The 17,069-nt window shown below is 41.2% G+C and overlaps 1 long non-coding RNA gene across 1 annotated transcript; it reads left to right on the top strand.

Annotated features, from left to right (window-relative positions):
* The first annotated feature begins 1,117 nt into the window (after positions 1 to 1,117).
* On the top strand, positions 1,118 to 14,984 carry LOC128807823 (uncharacterized). Its single transcript, XR_008437290.1, has 3 exons — positions 1,118 to 2,220; positions 6,992 to 7,232; positions 12,023 to 14,984. It is a non-coding gene; the product is annotated as an uncharacterized LOC128807823 (long non-coding RNA).
* Positions 14,985 to 17,069: the final 2,085 nt, after the last annotated feature.

The following is a 17,069-nucleotide window of genomic DNA, read 5'->3' as shown; positions in this document are numbered from 1 at the left end:
GGTAGGCAAAGATTATGCATGGGTTCATGTGAATTTTACTTTGTAAAAGACATAACTTTTTGTCCCTCTGTGTGCTTGATTTGTGGAAACCTACACCTTGTACTCTGCAGGAATTGGGTATACTGAGCCCTGGTGTGTGCCATGGCTGAACTGTGGACAGGAGAGCACTCTGCAAAAGTAAAGGAGTCCATGACACATAACCACCATGAATTAATTATTGGAACGTGGTGTCAGGATGCTGTACTCAAAGGCTGATGCAGTCCAGCAATTATATGCATTACACTGCATTGGGCCAAATTGCCAAGGTAACAGTGTTGGAAACACCAGGTTGAGAAGGAACATCAGGAGTCGCAAAATTAAGGTAAATTAGAAAGAATTACTATTGGGAGTGTTGGGTTTTTTGGGAGGAATTTGGGCAGAGAAAGGCAGGTGCATGCAGGGACAGTGAAAAGAGCAAATGGATAATTAGATATAATATGAGGTAAAAACCAAAGAAGGGTGGGATCATTTGGCACTAGGACTGGGAGTGATTACCAATGGTGGCATTTTAAAATGGAAGTACTATGGCCTAAACATGTTCTGGTTTCAATATCCATTCTGTCTTGGGTTCACATGCAGTCCTTGGCATGTCTTATTTGTGTGTTTCAAATAATCTACCTGCTTAGATTCTGTTTATAATTGCTCTACATTACATTGATTTTTGACAAGATTGAGTCTGAATAATCTGGTTGGGTCACTATGATTTTTAGTCCGCACAAAGTTAATTTTATTCCAATCAAAGCCCACTGTCATTAACAGTATTGTTCCCTGCATCTTGAAACACAAAACACATTACCAATCCATTGCACTGACTTTCCATAATTCTCAGAATAGTGAAGGCACACATGAATTCTCAGAATAATGAAGCTCCCAGACATACTCCCACACTTGTTGTTTCCGTGATCTTCGCTAATAATAGGTGGAAATTCTGTTTTCACTGAAAGAAACAGTGTTTTGCTTGTTTTGGAGATGCTGTCTGACGAGCCTACCCTCTCAGCCCCCCGAATCACCAGGCCAGCCCAGATATACAGGGCCTTGAGGGAAGGCACGTCAGGAGATGGACACAGATACAAAAGAGGCTCCAATTCCTGATGTGGTTCTCCAAGCTTGTTTAATCCATGAGATGGAGGGGAAAAAGAGACCGAACAGGAAGGGTCATGGCCTTATCTAGGCTCTGGACAGGGAGGGCTTTCTTGCTCTCCACCAACCCCAGGGGAGCAGGAAGGAAGGGACCCTGTTTATCTGATTCCAGTCACAGGGGTCCCTGAAAAGGGGAATAGCATAGCCCAAGCGCACTGTAACAGCTGTCAAACATTATCCATTTTTTATTACCTTGATCCACATCACGGCCCTACTTGGGTCCATCCCTGGCCCTTGCTGAGACACGCTGAGGCTGTGCCCAACCCAGCAGCCAGCCCTGCCCCACTGGCCATGGCAAAAGCAGACAGCTGGGCAAGGCATCCGAGGTTCAGCTCAGTATTGTCCCTGCCCACAGTTACACACTCCTTCCTTTTTGACAGCAGATGATCACACCCACACAGTTGCACATCAACCAATTCAATGTTGCAGTAATTAGGAGCTGGGGTCACTGTGAACTGATGGTTGTCAGCAAGCGCAGGATGTTCGCATTTGTGAACTGAGACTGGGTCGTGAACACTAAGCCCTGTCCTTGACTCCTCATCAATATTTCCAAGCCCTCCTCTTGCAGTGAATAACATGGCTATTGTCATAAATACTCATTGTAATATTGGCTTTTCACAAGTATTAAAATGGATGCTGTATGTATAATGTTAAAGTAAGTTTGCTATAAAGATACAGGTTTTATTTCTGCCATTAACTAAACTTAGACGTAGTAGTGAAATAGCTGATATAGTTTTGCTTGTGGTAATTGAACTGCCTGTTTGGTTGGGATAATATCCAATGAATGTATGATGAAGACCTCTGCTACTGATATGCCAACTATCAGCACCCACCATCTGTAGAAAGTATGGACCAAAGCCCAAGCTGGAGGTGATAACAAGAATGGACTAAAACCACAGCCAAGGAATACTCATATTCTAAAAGGGCAGACCAAGGAGGAGCCATGCTAAACAGTTCTTGGAACGTGTAAACTAGTTTGGGGAAAAGTCTAAATATGCATAATCGTAAATGAATGTGCAGTAGGCTGACGCAATAGAAAAGGTATGTAAAGGGTGTCTCAAGGGCAGGTGTGCTCTTGGCTGAATGCCAAGCACCCGGCAGTTAAACTTTGCTTTATCATCTTCATCTCCTATTGTCCTTTATTAAACTTCTAAATTTTACCAGGAGAGTGAACCTCACTTTTCACAGCTATCAAAGGGATATAAACCAGCAGAATATTTTTAGTAGTTTACTCCTTTTAACTGTGGTGCAAGTACTCATTTTTCATTATGGCATTTCATTGATTTTCTATGACAGATGACCCATCCTATTTATAGTCACAGCAGGACCTTCACCTTTATCCTGAAAACTGTGTTCTATCAAAAAATTCAAACACAAAGCTGCATATATGCATATTCAAAAGGGCACCTCCAGTTCCATCATTTCTATTCTTGCATTTTCCTATTTTATTTTGCATCTCTGGCCATTCCTGATGCAACTCAGTTATCCAGGTTAGAATATCTCACTCTGAAGATATTTCTAGTGAAGCTGAGTGCATAATGAACAGCATCTGCATTGCAGAAAAGGGTTTCAAAGAATTAAATCCCCAATGCCAATCAACCTGAGTTTCTTAAAACTGTCAAGATCAGGGATAACTGGTAATTTCAGCTCTTCCCACTCTCATCTACTGTCGTTGTACCAACTCTGTAACGGTTTTCCTGTACCACGTATGCAGTCAAGATGGCTGAAGGTCAACACTTGCAGCTGTTGCTTCACCCTCAGACCTTGGAGGCTGGTCATGGTCACTAAACCCTTGAGGCCAGGGCCTCCAGCTGAGTCAGTAACTTGTAGAATCATACATGTGGGGTGTATTTCCAGTTTCCAGTTTCCTGTTTTCTTAATCTTCCTGTTTCTGTTGGGCACCGATGTTTAGTTTTACTGACTGCATCACATGCCTCAGGCTGGCAGTCTCTCTAACAGACATATTCACCATTCTTTCATTCAGTTTCCTAATCCTGTTTCTCTCATGAGCTTTCACATCTGATCCAAAAATGGTTCCTAGACTGATTCATCCATTTATCAATCTCTTTACAGGGATCCTTATTGAAATAATCTTCCCATTTCCCATCTCTCCATGCATTTTGGCTCAAGCAAATACCCAGAATCATAATCCCTGCAGTCAATAACCTGAATCTCAAACCACTCATCCTTTTATCACCTCATGACCTCTAAAATCACTGTCAGGCCTGCATTCTGGGATTATCTGCCCAGGAGTTCACAGCTGCACTTCCAATGCACTTAACACTGAACTTCCAACAGCCAGCTACATTTTGCTTGTGCTGAAATTATAAATTCATGTTCCAAAGCCTTCTACCCACATGGTATTCTTTCACAGTGGTTGTGCATTCTTGTTTTGGTCTTTCCTTTCTAAGGGCATGGAATCATAACCTGAATGGAATCAAATTTAAACTCATACCAGTAATATGCCATAATGAGGCAGATATTAAGGAAAAGCAGTTGAAAAAAAGGTGTTGTATGCCTTTATTGTATTACCATTAATAAATAAAGTGAATTTTGAAGGTTGCGTGAGCTAAGACTATTAAAACTCTACACCCAGATAAAACTATCAAGATACCATATATTAAGGTACATCAAGTTGCATCAGAGAAAACATGAGCTGTGCTGCCAGGGCATTGTATCTCCATAGATGTAAAACCCATGGAGTCACAAATTAAAATGCTGTCAGGACACTGTATTTTGATGGTGTAGCCTTGAAGCCTGAGTAAACTGGTGTTGTGTTTGCTGGTACAGTGGCAGGAGGCTGCAGTTTAGTTCTGCACTGCTTCAAGGCTGAGATTTGCCAAGAGTTGCTTTATCTGAGCTTGTTTTGGCCTGCAAGGGGCTCTGCATTTGTTTGTTTAGCTGTAACAGCAGTTGCCTAACAATCAGATTACATATAGTATTATCTAACTGGTTTTGACATTAGTTAACTGTGCAATTGTACACTATACTATTATAGAATTTTTAAATGAAACTATGGTTAGTGCAAATAGGTCATTATTCTGTGTCTGTGACCTAGAATTGCCTAGGAGTGCAGGATAATAGCAGAGGCCTTGAAAGTCCAGGCACTTGATGATACCAGAGACCCCAGGGTCATAAACATATTACTGTTACTCAGTTATTTGTCACTAAAGGAATGTAGCCTTGGGAGCTGGATAAAACCAGTTTTAAGGGAAGGAAAAAAAAGGGAGAGAACAAAGAGCAAGTGTCAAACATAATATAAAATAAACCACAGACAATGAATTTTGTTATAATAAGAAATTGTGAAGCAATGAAGAAAGAGGAAGATGTGGTGCGTGTTACAAAATATATAAAAATAAACCCAAGCACAGACCCTAGAGAGAGGAAGTTTCCACCACCAGCATCAAATTTCTCCCAACAAAGAACAAGAGACACCAACAAATCTCCTATTTCACAGTCAACCTTTGGGGCCAGAGGGGTACTGGGAGGGTGATTCTAACACCAGAGAACAAGGACAGCTACTAGAAAGTTTCCATACAGCTGTTTTAACTGCAAATTAATATGGCTTTTTCTGTAAAAATTATATTATTTAAACTATTCATGTTGCTGCCATTCTCACCAGACTGACAGCAGTGCTTTGCTGCTAAGACACTAGTTATGCAAGCAATAAATTGTTCTAGTAGAACATAGTTCTTTAGTCCACAAAAATGGTACTTGTTGCAGCTCAATGTCAAAGAAAACCACAACCCTGTAATTCAAACATTGCACAAGGGACCTGTAACATGACCACGAGTAGGATCTGTTGAGGATATGTATGACTGGTATCAGAACAGGAATCATCTTTAGATGTACACCTAACACTGGAACAACAGCAACAAATCCCACATGCCACAAGCAGGGTAACAGTTATAACTCCAATATAATAATGAATACTGATAGCACAGGTACCATTGTCTCAGAATCAGGTGTGCAGAATCAATCACTACCATTCTATAATCATGCTGTCTGTTTCAGTTTTACCTTAGTAAGGGCAAATACACCTCTGAGGTTTGTGTTGTCTCTCATTACTTCCACTTGAAGCCTGTTGTAATATGGATGCAACCGTTTGGGCCAAGAGATTAATTTTCAGGAGTAATTCCTTGTTCAGGCAATACAAATCAAATAAACTTTTTCCTCCCAGTCAATCTGATAAGCTATGCCTTAAGGGGGATTTCAGGATCTCTGACCACATATACCCAGAACATTTAAATATATTTAAATATTTACTAGAATATCTAAACATTTCCAAACATGGACTGTATCACCTGATTTGCAGCTGATTGGTTTTCTGGGGGTAGTAGCTGGGATCAGCTTGATTTCTGATGGGGTTTTTTGTGGCAAGATATTGCCTTTGGCAATGCAGTTGGCATAGTGGTTAAGAAGGAGGTGTTGAATCTGTCGTGTTTAGTCTTGCAGCTTGAAAAGTTGCCAATTTCAATTGTCTTACAGCCTCTTTCTCCCTTGGACCTGTCACAAAATGAGTGGTTTCGCTTACTTAAAGAATCACCATCAAAGGTTTTGGTGAAAATAGATGTCAATATGAATTTGCAAAAGCACAACAAAGTTTGGTCGCAAAGTTCACCCTATTACTTATTACATGCATAATACATATAAACAAACAGCAAAATAGAACGAATTTAGAGTGATTTATATGGAGGGCAGGGATGTAAAAGGGGTAAGGCAGAAAAGGGTAAAGGGTGACCCTCTCTAAACTCCTTCTCAGAGAGGAGTCTGGGTGCAGCTGGATACAAACTTGGATACAAACTTGGGCTTGGACTTGGTCAATGGTTTAAGTCTAAAGGATGTCGCAGCCCTTAAATGTTAACTTAATCAATAATCAATTACAATCATGACAACAATGACAGTTATGGATTCAAGATAATAACATATATGCTATATTTGCTGTAGAATGTTCAAGTCAATACACACAGAAAGATATATATATCTATGTAGAAAGGCGCACCTATTAAAAAATTCCCTCAAGAATGAGTGAAGCACTCACATTTAATGTCTTTTGGTGTTTCTCAGTGGCAGGGGCTGGGCCTCAAGTAGCTGGGATATTAGCCCAGGTCCCATTACCAGCCAAAGGTCCTCCAAGTTTCACAAACTTGGGAGTTCACACACTCTGAGAGGTCCCACTCAGAGGGAGATGCTGGTGCAACACACTGCAGTTCAGAAGAGCTGAAAGGGTCTTACTTAGGAATGCAGTTTATAGGGTCATGAGATGGTTGGCTTCAGTCACCAATAAATTTTCTGGTTGCAATCCAAGACTGGCAATTACTGAAATTTTCAAAATTCCAGTAGGGGTAGTACTGTTCCACTCAGGCTATAATTCAGACAAGGGGTGTTTCTGGGCTGCCAGGGGATGATTGATTATTCCCACTCTCCTCTCCCACCTTGGCCAGGCAGCAGCAGTTCCTGGTAGGGTCAGTGCTGCCCCCACCCCAGCCTTGCAAGAGTTCGATCAAGGGACACTTCACTGCTCAGCTCTTACACAAAGGCCAAGACCACAATTATTGAGATCATAGAGCAGATGCAAGCAGGCCAGAGAAAAAGGGGTGAGGATGCAGCCCCACAGGATCCCGTTCCCACTCATTAAGTGCGCATGTTAGGATTGAGCAATGGTCACATGGTTTTCATGAGCCTAACATGTGTAATTTAAAGATTGGGTAATTAATCAATGTGTTTAATCATGAGCACATGTGCAGCATATTTTTCTGGCTGTAGGAAACACCATGTGTCTTTGATCACCAGCTGCATTTATTCTTCCTAGGAGTTGTATGATTATTAATGCAATAAGGATATTAGGATGTATTGCCACGGGAGTTTCCACAGCTAAATCCACATCGCAAAGCTGATTGCTATTGGGACTGAAGACATTGTGAGCAAAGCACTGACTACAGGAGTGTACAGGTGACCACAGAGCTGGCCACCCTCACCATGGATAGGGTCTGTGCAGTGTGCTATGCCATCATCAGTCCAATGACCAAGCCCTGTTCTTCAGTTATATTCAGGTTGGTGTGCCACCACACAATTTCTATTTTATCTTTTTTATTTCTAAACCTATTTATTATCAGCCAACACCTATAACTAACCTGCCCAGAGCTTTTATCTTCCTCTTTCAGTAATTCATCACTTAGTCTGTGTTGCTGCTAATGTAGCAAAATGAGAATGAGATTTAAACAATGCTGATTTAACTCACATTCATGGTCTTCTAGCATCAAACATGCAACCACCAAGAATGTCTGTCATATTTCATTTGTCTTGGCCAGATCACTAAGAGAGTCTGTGGTCTGATCAAGATGACTTGAATATGATAAGGGAATATCAGCTGAAGAGTGGTCATCGTGTCTCTTTTGACTGAGGAAGAACAAGTGGTTTTTGAATGAGCTTTTCACTCTTCAAGCTACTTCTGGAGTTGGCAGTGACTGTAAAATTGGTTTTTTTCATCCTGTCCAATCTTCCTGAACCACTTTTGCTGATACAGTCCTCCATGTGTCTCCCTCTGGAGATTTTATGGATCAAATACTGTTCTTTATCTTCCTGCCATTCTCCACATCTTCAGTTCCATCCTTCATTTTCCCAGTACGCTCACTGATGTTCTGGGGTCTTGGTAACAATCTGGTCTCTATGCTGCCAACAGTCGCAATTCTTTTAACCCTACTGTTTTACTTGTTTCTGCTGGTGCTTTCAGACACATTTTGTATTTGCCCACCTTAGCCTTCTCACTTTGGATTCTCTGCCAACTTTTATTGCAGTTAATGAAACAAAACTCAGTTCAAGTCCCTACAGATAAGGAAAGTGATTTCTGCTTCATGAATCAGCTGACTCTGTTTACTCCTATTTTCACCAGCAGAAGTATCAGTATGTGAGTGTCCAGTTAATCTGGCCAGTAGAGTTTGTGCACAACATGTTGTCAGGACATGCCAGTACTGAATCCTGTCTACATTTCCTAAGTTCCTCTTCATTGCTAAAAACAAATTGCTTTTGGTTAGCCCTTGAGAGTCAACAGTTACTGTGATCTCAGTATTTAGTTTTGTTGCATATGTGCCTCAGACAACACTGCTGGGTCAGTGTTTTGCTTTTGTTTTCCTTTTCTAGTTCCATTCTGGCTCCAGCCCAGTTCCTTCATACTCCTGTCATCTTATCTCATGGTTTCATTTTCTTGTTCTCTGGTCGTTGAATGAAACCATTCACAGGTTGCACTGTGATCTAGGTGAACTTCTGACCTTAGATAACTATATATGCCATTATTTTAGTAGTTGTTCTACTGTTTCTTCTCATGTTTCCACTTGGCCAAGAACCTTTCCACTCTCTTCCAGAACAGCCTGAGTTTTCAAGATGCAAATGTCTGCATAAGTTCCAACTAAAAGTTTGAGGTTCATTTGCAGATTAGGATTCCAACTTGTTTTCTATTTGAGAGCCATAAATCACTAATATCATGCATATATGTTAAATTGCTAGTTGTATTTGTCTATTCTGTTGTCAAACAAGTTCTAGCTGGACTCACCATAGGAAAACTTTTTGCTTCTGAGGTGTATTGTCTGTTATGCTTTCCAGTTGTTCTTCTTTTTAGTAAGGATGCTTTCAGTATAGGTTAATACACTGTTTTAAAAGTTGTTATGGCATATTCAGTATTTGTGGATCTAGCAACCCAGGACTGTGTAGTGTCTTAAGAACAGAACGTATTAAATGCCCTAAAAGTAGTCTTACAGTTTTCTTGGCTCACCTCTCTGGAGGATATGTGTGTCATGCACAGCACTGCAGAGAACTTGAGACCTTACAGAGCATTTTGTGACAAAACAAGAGCAAAACCAAGCTCGTGACTGCTAGCTACAACAGTCCCAGCGCAGCCCCAAATACGGGTTCTACCCAGCGTACAAGAAGCCAGTTCTCACAGAGTCAAGATATTTACTTCCTGTCTGCTCAGAGATGGGTACAACATAGTAAATCCAAAGCTAGCACCCACTCAGTAGTCCAGCTACCTGCTTTTATACACTTCAGACTGATACAGGGAAAAACTCCACAACTCATAAAAGTTGTAAAGTAGGCATGTATTTATTCAGCACTGGACCCCTGTGTGAGATCTCCACAAAGACATGCGCCCCTTCCGAAGAAAAACGTAACCCTCTATTTATTCCCCAAAATGTTACATAGGCATCAAGTTTCACAATACAGCCATGCATATTAATTTCTTAGTCCTGCCTAGCCCCTCTTCGTATTATAATTAACTTATCCATCCCTTTGCGCTTGTGCAGAGATCTCTGGTGCTCGTCCAGTGGTCTCACGGGAGGAAAGCAAACGAGTTTTCCTCATCTTCTTTGGAGATGAAGTTTTCACCTTCTCTTCTTGCGCATGTTCTCTGGTCTCTTGGTCACAGTTCAAAATACAAAGCCAGTTTAGGCTGGTTTGGGGTTGGAGGAGCCCCTCTTATCTCAATAGCCTTGCAAGTCTGGCATTCCTTCTATCCTGCTTTTGCAAGCAGTTCCTCTCTTATCAGAATATCCTTGCATTCTCTCCTCTTGTCTTAGAAAGCATCCTGTCTTCCTAAGCACAGCAGATATACATCCTCTAAACAGCTATTCATAATCAATCACCCTTTAATTTCTAGCCCCCTTGCCTCAAGACTATGAAAGAGAAACATTTTCCCTACACACAACAGTCTTTCTTCATCCTCATTCAAGATGTGAGCACATCTTCCCACCTTCCTGTATAGGCACAGCACCATTTATTTTACCATGCATGCTTTATGGGGAAGGGGCTTATTTGAGTAAGGGGATACTGCAGCTTATTTTGTGTATTTTACTATGCAAATAACTAAAGGTTAGTGCAAAAGTGCAACCAAAATTCTTCTTTGGCCTTATCAACAGTTTGTTCCAGTGTTATCTCCTTGTTTGGCAGATTTATGGTGTCATCTTGTTCTCACTTCTCCGCAGTGGGGCCTTGACTCTTGGGTTCTGATGGTTATCTTGCAGAGATAGGATTTTTTACAGCACCAGCCAACATTTATTCTGCTTGTCTCTTGAGTTTCTATAATTTTCACAAGAGTCCCAGCGACGATATAGTCTGATGGAAATATTTCATTCCAAAGCTAGACTGGTAATGCCTTGCCTGTTCAGGACTAGGTTTAGAGGTAATTCAGAGATCTGTCCCTTTGCTGACTACAAACCCTCTTTAAACACACTTCCTTTCTACCTAAATGCTAAACAGAATGCTGCCTTTCAAAGGCCAGTTTGGAGCCCTGTTTATTTGCAAATTGGTCTCTTGAGAGAAGAGTCTGAGGTTGCCTGGAGTACCCTAGCTCTGAAGGGGATACCTTTGCCATTCAGCCATTGATTCAGACAGGCTAAGCTTGGCTGCAGCTTTCGTAGAGAATCAGCCTCTGGGATCTGTGGTGATTTAAATGTTGCAGTTACTGTATCCTTTCAGGTTTTTCCAATGGTTTGATTTGATTTCTCTGCATCTCCATTAACTTGAGGATTTTCTAGTACTATGAAGTGTGTTTATAACCTCTTTTTTTTTTACAAATCAGTTTAACTAACTCCCTGAAGCATTAGTGGATTTTATGAAAGGGCTTCCTCTGGAAACCGTGTATTTTGTCAGGTATGGAAGGGCATAAACCTCCATGCTGTCCTTTTCTGGGAGAGTTTCAATCTAGTTGGTTAATGACATCAACAAAGACAAACAAATAGTTATTTCTGCTTGCTGTAGTTTGCAGGAACCCTCCATGGGTGATGCAAAAGTCATGGTGAAGACCCTGGGTTTTGTGGTACTGAATCTTTATTCTCCTTTGGCTCATTAAAGCTGTGGCTTTTCTGATTGATTAAGCCTTAGGGCATTGGAGTGTCTTGTGGTTTTTTTTTTTTTTTTTCCCTTTTCCTTTAGCATAGGTATTTAGTGCTGGTTTGTTTAGGGCTTTTTTTTTTCTGAGTGTAAGTATTTAGTGCTTGTTTAGAGGATTTTCAGGACTGTTGGATTAACTCCTATCTGATATGACCAGTACAACCAGCTTTTTGCTTCTGTAAATTCCCTGCCCTTCTGTGGGGTTTTAGAAGCATGTGCACATACATTATGTCATACAGAACATTTATGATGAGTTCTTTTATATCATTTGACTAATCTTATGGTGTTTGTTGCAGATAAATTTAGCCACGAAGTACCTGTTTTAACTACATAACTTGAACAGATTTAGGCACAAAATTCTGAGTAGATGAGCAAGTGAAGGTTTGTGTGGAGGGTGTGGAAAGGTATTTTATATCGCTTCCCATGCAAGAAGTTTCCAAGAAAGAACCCATGTGGAGATGACTATAATCTTTCTCTGTCCCTCTCTCTTTCTCCCCTGCTTCTCTTCCTATTTCTATCTCCCTCTCTACCTCACATTTATTGTGAGGTAAAATTTGTACCATTGACTTTGGAATATGATCTTGTTTGTACCTTAATTCAGGCAGAGGCATCTTTCAATTATCAGACCCTAACATTATTCCAGAAGTGGAATCCTAATATCATTCTGGTGGATCTTAACACTCCTTTTCCTGAATCAAAAGCAAATCTACCACTTCCAAGAAAATACTCTCATTCTCACAAATCTATTACTTTTTAAGCAGCAGCATAAGTTTTGAGCTCACTCTCCCTTGAACATCATCATTGTTCTAATTTTCTAGACACTGCAGTTCCTCTTCCAGGCACTGTCCCAGAAGTGCCTGGAGCTAGAAGGAGCTTTTATCTTGCTGAAAGTGCTGTTAGCTGCTCGATTCCTCTGCCCTGAGTGGCCTTTCAAGGGAATGATTCTCCCTTTTGTTCCCAGGACAAGCAGCCATCTACTACTCGTGACTCAGCCCAGGACCTGCATTCTCTGCTGGTGCTGCCCCAAACACTGCTTCCAAATGAAGAGCCCTTTTCTGTTAAAGCAAGTAAGTCTGAAAAGGCTCCATAATGTAGCAGAAGGTAGCAGAGCAGGTCTGTCTGATCCCACACAATGGACCTTGACTCCAGCTGTTACAAAATGAGGAGCTAGAAGTGAGGTGAGCCACATCCGGGTCCGGGTGCATGGGCTTGCTCATCAAGCCCTTATCAGGGGGAACCGGGGATCTCAGTTGGGTGGCTGCAGATAAACAGCTCCTATCAAACAGGAGCAGGAGTGTCAGTTACATGACTGAAGACTCAGGTTGGGTGCTAGGAGGTAATTCCACAAAGCTAGCACACTGTCTGTCTGAAGAATATATATATAACGGTATGCTTTGGATCTGCTTCTCTCTCCCTAATACCTGTTCATTGTTTGCTAGCTGGTCCTGCAGGTTGGAATTACTTCTTCTTTAAGGACATTAGTTTTGAGTCAAAGCAGTTAATTATGTAGTTCATATTCTTGATTTAAGTTGGGCCTTGAAGCCAAGATCTATAGGCTGGCTTTCAAAGTCATTGCTCCTAGGTATGCTTTTGAATGCTTTTCTGATTCTTTAGGTCATCTTGACCTTCTGGCATAATCCAGCAATTTTGGATGTATACCAAGCAGCAACTCTTAACCCATAAAACCAGCAATGATTTTTAAGGAGCCCGGCAGCAAAATGGGTACTCTTGTGCATTCATATTCCTGTATTTGATTCTGTCAAGTAAGACCCTGATTTTGACTATCGTGGTTTGTGTGTCTCACTGGGAATTTGGACATTAAACCTGCAAGCTTGCTACCCATGACTTTAGAGATCCCAAGCATGTAAGGTACTATTTAAAAGGAATTTTCTCAAACCATGTTTATTTTTTCACTCTCTGAATGTACTCATGGCTCTCAGTCCAAGATCATCTGCTGGGGAAAGACAGGAATTGGTAGGATTTGGTGGGACCACTCTGTGTCAGAGGTGGCTCTGCTATTGCGCTCGTGTTTTCTGTAGTGCTGAAGACAGCAATGGTCCCTGTTGTGATCTCATGAGTGAATAGCTACTCTTTTGCCAGACTATAACCAGCTCATTAAAGGACAACTAAGCTAATTCATACTTACCTGCTATCTTAAAGCACAGTGTAAACCCTTCTGCCTGGATAAATGAAAAGCAAGCTGGGGAGGCAAGGTCACACAGAGAAGCTGTGATTTATTTGCATCTCATGGGAACAAACTGACAAAATCCCATTGTTTTCCTGGATACATATTATCACTGAATGTATTTAGGGAGGCACTTCTATCAAAATAATACCAATCAGTAGCTGGATATTTTTCTCCTGCAAACAGCATTTGGTCATATCAGGTGTAAAGGAGAAACAGCCCAAGAATTTAAACATTGATTAAGTAGCCAATTATTCTATGCTAAACTGTGTTTTCTACTCTATCCATGTACTGATAGCTTTTGCTTTTTAACCCAGTTAAATCAAATGTCATGCACTGCCAGAATGCCTGGCACATATGCTAAAATCACAGAATCAAAGTGGGTTGGAATGGACTTTTAAAGATTGACTAGCCCAACCAAAATGTATATAGAGAGTATTCTCACAGTCTTTTACTCCCACATTTAACTAATAAACAAAATTACTGGCAGTATACAGTCATGTTCTCTATGCCAAATGAAGGATCTTTCCCAAAAAAATGCATTACATATTCTCACAGTGACACAAACACTGAATTAAAAGCAGATTAATAGAACTTTCTTTCTCAGGGTTGAACTTTCTAAACATGGAAAAGCTGTGACATGTTTCACGCATTTATACAGGTTCATGTCTTAGGAGAAGTAGTCCAGCAAGTCCAGTTCTTTATATACAACTTTAAGGGGAGGAAAGGTGCCATTCATTTCTACTAGATGTTTGTCTTTTTGATAATTCCCAAAGATCTTCCTTTCCACTTGGATTACACAAATGGCAGGCTCAAGGACCTCCATCCCCCACACACTTTGATCTCTTTCTGAAAGGGACAATAATCCTCAGGAAGGCACATGCCAGGCTCATCCAGCCTATTATCCATTGTGGCCCCAAGAGGAAATCTGGGTTCTTGCTACTCTCTGGTAAGAAGACTCCGGTCAGAAAGGGCTTGCTGGAAATATCCTAAAAGTGCAGCTTTTTATTGCATCTTAGAGTGATGCCACAGGGTTTTAGCTTTTGTATTTTTCAAATTCTGTGCTGCTTTAGTGTGTCCTTCTGAGCTTCATTTTGGGGGACAGTAAGCTCTCTTCACAGAGTAGGTAGACAAAACTCCTTCTCTAGCTGGAGACCAAAGACAAATGATCCAAGTTTTAGGCCCAAGAGTATAAATAATGGTGGACTTAAGAGAGAAAAACAAGAAGGATGGGACTTCATGGGCTAAAGCTATACTTGGACAATTAACTCCAATATGCTAATGGACCAGAACTTATAAAAGTGAGAGAGCTCATGACCGGTTGTCCATTTTGTGACCATTTTGGGTTCACCTTGGGTGTAGCCCTGGCTGGGCTCTTGTGGAGCCCAAGGTGTATCCATTGAGGTCTCCTAATAAATACCTACTTTATTCTTTAACTCCATCTAGCCTCTGTTCTAGGTCAGCCTTCACAAGACATCAAGAGTGGGAATATAGAAAAGGTTATACCGAGGGCTGCATTAACACAGTCTGATGCACAAGAAAGCCACAGATCCTGAGTGCTGTTTTTAGGCCAAGTGGGACTCATGCTCATGCACTGAGGAGCAAGGCTCTGCCTGCCAGGTACAGCTGCAGTAGCAGAGCCTCACAGACAAGCAGCATCTCAAGGTACCTCTCCTCCAAGGACAGATGCATTCACAGTACAGGAATGGAGCAGATGGACACAGCACCAGCATACTTCTGTCCCTCAGGTCCCTACAGAGGTCAAGGGACTTTTCTCTAAAAGGGCTGAGTCTCTTTTTGCTGCCTGAAGTCTGAGGGGCCTTCCCCGATAGAGGGCAGGAAAACAAGCACTCTCTGGAAAGCTGTGATTACCCACCCAAATACCACTTCATAAACTTCAGGAATCACCTCTGCCTGGGCTTGTGCCTGGCTTTTCCCATTGCATGGTCAATGTGTGTCTGTATGATGATATGATCCTACGTAATGTCATGAGTTGTTCCCATTCAATTATTTTCAAGTTACTGACTGAAAAAAAATTGTGTGGGCTGACTCACCTCTGGAGCTGTCATTGACCAGTCTTCCCATCGAACTTCTGCTCTCAGGCCACCCATACCTTTTCCTCTGCTTTAAGCACAAACAATGTATGTTATTTCAGAACACCACAGAAATGCATTAGCAGGCAGCAATAAACGAGTTTTGTTAGGAAAAAACAAACTTTTCAACACGTGTTTGTTGAATTTTCATCAGCAAAGCTCATTCTTGTTTATTATTTCTGAAGGTAAAGGCTGGATGACCAGGGTGGAATAGGTTTGGAAGGAAGGCCAGACAAACTGGTTTTTAGACAATTTAATTTTGCAATTTAATTTCCCTTGCCTTTAACAGCTTTGTTTGATGAACTTAAAAAGTAAAGGGCAGGAAAGTATGTTCAGAAGGCAGGGAAGGAGAAAGAACATTTGTATTTGCCAGTCATTTGCAGCTTAATTTGTAAACTAAATAATAAAGGATGTGTAATTGGAATATTCAGGAACTGCGAGAAATATGAGAATTCTAAACTGCTATACAAGACAAAAAAGGTATTAGGGCTATCTGGAATCACCCTTAGGAAAACATGACACCTACAGTAACATTTGAAAGACTCTTAGTCTGCATCTGAAGTAAATAAACTTATCTTGATTAGCAAGAATGCATGAAGACTCTTAGCTACCCTTTTCTCTTGGGTGATCTACAGATAAACAGGACACCAAGGTAAAGAAAGCCCCAACCTCTCAAAGAAAAATCAACTGTTCTCACTGCAGAGGTGGGAGTGCCGCTGCAGTGTGGGTGTGAGACTGCAAGAAACATTGCTTGGATTCCTGTCTTCTTCAGGACTGGGTGTGCAGAACTCTGGATACTGATCAGCATCGCTATGTGTAGTAAGTGTCCTGTTATCACTGTAAGGAAAAAAATTGCTGACATCCTTCCCACAACAGATATACATACACTATGTGGTAACTATAATAAAAGCAGGGCACAGCTATTACAAAAATAAGAGAAAGGTGAAGAAAAGCTGAAGACAATTATGCTTAGTTCATATAGGTTTCCTCAAGTGGCATAAGTACGCTGGCAGGATCACTCTTTTGTTAGTATAGTTGAGGCTTCTTGGTTTCTGTCAATACAGCTGTGTATACAAAGTAAATAAAACCACCTTGGTGATGAACACTGCTGTGGGTCAAAGGAAAGGAATGTAGGCCTGGCCTTAGGTCTTATCTTTGAAACGTAATTAGCTGACAACAACTATGTCCCGGTGTTTAACAGTGAGCACTGTAATAGAAAGGCTAAAATTGGTGTGAATGGAACATAAGTGGGAATGTCTGGGTATGGAGAGAGCCAAGTGTAATGATCAGGGAGAAGACCCTGTGTTAACAGCACCCAACTAGCAGCTCATCAAGAACAATCCAGTTTCACAGATCATGGAGACAAAGAACTGTACCTGATGATGCCCAGAGATAGAAACACAATTGACCACTGTGAAGATACAAAACTATGTACCATGGTCAACAAGGTAACAACCACGCAGGAGCTGAGGAGTACTTGTTAGCATCACTTGTCCTCCCTGTCACAACAGGTCTTGGATATAAGACCTGGATGGTGTCATGGTGCCCTCCTGGTGGTCACACAGCTTTGTTATATGTAACAGGTATAATTCGCGCCATTTTTTTGCATGAAATATATAATATTAAATAGTTGTTAGAATGTACCCTTTGGCATTAGAAGCCCCCCCTTCTCAGGCAAAACCAGGTGTGTGTTGAAACCCGATTTACAAGCAAAAGGATGTGGCTCGCCA

The sequence above is a fragment of the Vidua macroura genome, chromosome 5 (assembly GCF_024509145.1).
Source record: "Vidua macroura isolate BioBank_ID:100142 chromosome 5, ASM2450914v1, whole genome shotgun sequence".
Classification (NCBI taxonomy): domain Eukaryota; kingdom Metazoa; phylum Chordata; class Aves; order Passeriformes; family Viduidae; genus Vidua; species Vidua macroura.
Note: the sequence above shows the minus strand (reverse complement) of the source record. Positions and strands in the feature narration are given on the sequence as shown.